This window comes from Tamandua tetradactyla, chromosome 6 (assembly GCF_023851605.1).
Source record: "Tamandua tetradactyla isolate mTamTet1 chromosome 6, mTamTet1.pri, whole genome shotgun sequence".
Lineage (NCBI taxonomy): Eukaryota > Metazoa > Chordata > Mammalia > Pilosa > Myrmecophagidae > Tamandua > Tamandua tetradactyla.
In genome coordinates this window covers 92,071,079-92,075,186 of record NC_135332.1, presented here as the reverse complement: position 1 = coordinate 92,075,186, position 4,108 = coordinate 92,071,079, and the positions used below count along the sequence as shown (strand labels likewise).

Below are 4,108 nucleotides of genomic sequence, written 5' to 3'. Positions count from 1 at the left end.
TTTAAGTACTGCAAACTTTCTCAAAGAGTTTTTAAAACTAATTCAAAGGTGTATAATTTCAAGATTTCATCATGGTTGTGTAAAAACAGGTTTTCCAGATAAGGCTATATAACTAGAATCACTGACTGATTCCTTCGCGGCAGAAAAGCAATTTAAAGCTGCTAAATCCTGTGTTGTTTCTATTGACTTTTATTGGGTTGTCAATGGCCTGGCTCATTCCTTCATTTCTTCTTAATTCAATGCTTCTGTGTCGACTTTTTAAACCTTATCACAGATGAACCAGCGATGGAAAATTTAATCCTGCCAACAACCAAGCCACAGAAGAAAGTGTGGCTGGGGTCTCAAGGAAAGAAGCAAAGGCGTCACAGAGAAGGAGCCACCACCCGCTGGCCACACAGCACAAGGGCGAGTCCTCCCCATTCTCCGGGCTTTTTCATCAGCACCTTGAACTCACCAACAGGGCCTGAGAACTTTATGTCTGCAGTGTCTTTTAGCTCTGCCCTTCCTCTCTTTTTCTAGACGTCAGTCCTTCTTCCCTTTCCTGCTGGGTCGCCCAACTAGCCTTCTAGCCTCTCGTCGTCTTGCCTCTTGCCAGCTGTTCTTCCTCCACGCTGTCAAGTCGCACTAAAACATGAAGCTGATTACGTCACTCCCTTCTTCAAAATCTTTGAATTTCAGGTCTTTGCCGTCAAAATAAAATCTGAACTCATGGTCATGAAAAGGAAGTCCTTTGCCCAGTCCTGTCTGGGATGTCTTGTCCTGGTCGCCCCCCAGCGCTTATTCTGGTGCCCCCGCATGTGCCACGGGGCCACGCGCCCCTGCAGTACCTGGGGTCTCGGCAGCTGGGCCCCTTCTGTTGAGCCCGGCGCCTCCACCTTTGCTGCAAGCCCGCAGGGCTGCTGGGAGAGAAAGCAAAGCGCCCCCACTGAGCACTAACATTAGATGAACGCTGTGTCCCGTTGAAATGAACTTTAAAATATGCCTTTGAGGCAGACAGCCCAATATGGAATAGGTCATGGCAGGAAAATATCCCTTTACAAATTAGGGGGTAAAGTCCCTTCTTCAGCTGACCAGAGCAGGTAGATCCCACCCAGACGGACAGTGCAGAGCAGACCTGACTCCATCAAGTTAAGCCAAAGCGTCCCATATGCACCCAGGTCCTCTGGGTTCCTCCACCCCGGCTAAGCCAGGGCTCCGGGATTCTGATCAGGGGAGGCCAGGGTCTGCCACAGGTCATGCCCTGGCAGATCAAAACAGTCTGCTAAAACCAGAAGACGCTGTGAGAAAGAAAAGAGATGCGGAATGTTAGAGTGCCCCAAAATGTAAAAACGAATCAAGTCCAGACCACGCGGCAACATGAATGAAACTTGAAGACATTGTGTCAAGTGCAATCAGCCAGATACAAAAGGACAAATATAGAAAAATGAAATTGTTTCATTTCACTTAAATGAAATAATTAGAATAAGCAAACGCATAGAGTGAGAATCCGGAATAGAGGTTACCAGGGTACAGGGTGGAGGTAGGGAATGGAAAGTAAAGGATTAAAATGTACAGGGTTCCTATTTGGAATGATGGAAATGTATTGGTAATTGATTAGGAATATAAGTGGCAGCACTCAACTGTATATGTGAATGTGGTCAGAAGGGGAAATTTTAGGTGGTATAAATGTTACTGGAATATAAATTGAAAACAACAACACACGTCTGCACAACACAGTGAAGCCTATTGTAAAGATGGTCTGTAGTTAACAGTACAATTATAAAATGTAATTTCATAATTTGTAACAAATGTACTGCACTAATGCAAGGTGTTAACAAGAGGGTAGTATATGGAAATTATAAACTGATAAAATATATATATATATTTTTAGTGTTGTGTTTAAGTGCCAAGTGAAGAATAAAGAGTTCATTCAAAGGAAAGCTGACAGGAACCTCAGCTTTGCAACTCACTAGCTACAAAACCTCAGGCAATTTGCATTTGGATTTAGTTCCCTATCTGTAAAAGAGAATAATAATAGTAACATTTAAAGGTTGCTGAATTAAGTGAGATGACAGATGTAGTGCTCTTGTTTCAGTGGTTGACCCATAGAAGATAATGTGGCATATCATGATTTTTGAAGCTGCTAAAATTACATGAAATATTTAGCCTTCCGGAGTTGTAAGGCAGTTAAGCACATTATTACCACAAGAAGAAAATTTTAACAAGGAATTAGGCAACAAAGACATGTTAAAATTGTCATTTTTATTAAAAGCAAAAGGCCAGACCTGACATTAGTGTCATTTCTAAGACAGAAAATATTAAGTGCATGTGTAGAAGAGAAAATTGCGATGAAGAGTTTAAAAAGATTTTTAAAGACATTAGAAAATACGCCATTTAAAAATGTAAATTTTGACTAAGAGATATGAGTTCACAGAGTTAGCAATTCCATCATCAATCATTAATGTTCTCCCAGCAAGTAAGTGGAGGGAAAAAACATTAGAAAATACTCATGACTTCTACAGGTAACTCAGGTATAGGTCCTAAAGCAGATTTATTTAATCAGTATCTCTGAACTAATTTAAGTATGCTTATAACTGGCCTCACTTGAACATGCCTACGAAGAATGTGATTTCTGCTTGCTGCTAAAGCCACCTGACCCTAAGCAGATGGGACTGCAGTATCCATGGTTTAGTAAGAAAAGCATTCTATGCTCCCTGTTGTCCATGACAGAATCTTTTCTGCCGACTTCGCCCTCCCAACCTTGTGGCTCCTATACAAATATCTCAGAGCAGTTTCCACTCTTTCTCCAACACCCACAACTCTATAGCAAAGACAGGACTTACCACCTTATAGGACTGCTTGTTTACAAATATTTGGCATGGCCCAAATCCAGGTGGAGAATGTAAAATACCTCCCACCCTCAAGTACCTTCCGAAGTAGTAGTTATGTGACTGATGAATAAGAACCAATGAGGGAGCCCAGCACCTCCTGCTGCGCCTCAGCGACCTTGGCTGCCAAGCGCAGTGCCTCACTCGGCAGGGAGATGGGGACAGTGGTGTCAAGGGTCCATGCAGCACCATCCTCCTTTTAGTATCCCCAACAGCAGCAGCGGCTCACAGGACTCAGTCCACGGCAGCCCTGAGGATAGAGGCAGCTGTCCTTACTTGTTCTACTCCTTACCTGCTCACCTCTCACCACGCATATTTGGAGAATTTAAGTGTCCTGTATGCTCAAAATTTGTACCCACAGATGAAATGGACTTGCATCTTGTCATGTGTTTAACAAAACCAAGAATAACCTATAATGAGGGTGTACCGCATAAAGATGCTGGGGAATGTGCAATCCCTTGAAGAATTGTAACAAGGAGATACTATAGTACGATTGCCTTGTTTATGAATATATCATAAAGGCTGCATAGATGAATGGTTTGAAGTAAATACATCTTGCCCTGAGCACCCTTCAGATTAAACATCAGATTCCTGTATATTCAAGATCCTTGAAAAACCTAGAGGATATGAACATCTGTCTCTGGAAAAATAAAAATAAAGATACAGGCTTACTCAGCCAGAAATCTGAGTTCTGTGAGACTCGTTAGTACAAGGACAGACAATCACATAGGAAAAAGAAAAAAATCCTGCTGAAGAGGACAATTACCACAGCATTCAGTGTGTATCAGCACACACAGGGATTATGAACATGCTGCGCATTCCTTAATAGTTATCTACAAAGGTAATACTGATAAACAATTTGTAGCCAAAGTTCACTTGATATAAAGGTTGATTTATTTGTATTAATTTCCATAGAGATACACACCTAGTTGTGCTTTGATTTGTTTTGCTTTTGTTTTTGTTTTTAGTTTGGGGTCTCTTATTTTCCCCAGCAGAATATTTCTACATACGTTTATTCTTAAATTGAAATTTAAAATTCTTAAATTGAAAACCACATACTTTATTTCTTATAAATTAAAATCTTAAATATGAAACTAAGAAGTGTAATCAAGCAAAAAAGCATTCTCTGAATGCAGACCATGATCTCAAGTTCTTCCATTTATCCCTCAAGAATGGAAAATAGGCTTCTACATAGGAAAGCTAAAATATGTTAACATTTTTCAAAGGTTTAATATTATCAG

General features: G+C 40.8%; 1 pseudogene; it reads left to right on the top strand.

The window, feature by feature from the left end:
* Positions 1-2,947: 2,947 nt before the first annotated feature.
* Positions 2,948-3,447, top strand: LOC143686749 (E3 ubiquitin-protein ligase ZNRF2 pseudogene; annotated as a pseudogene).
* Positions 3,448-4,108: the final 661 nt, after the last annotated feature.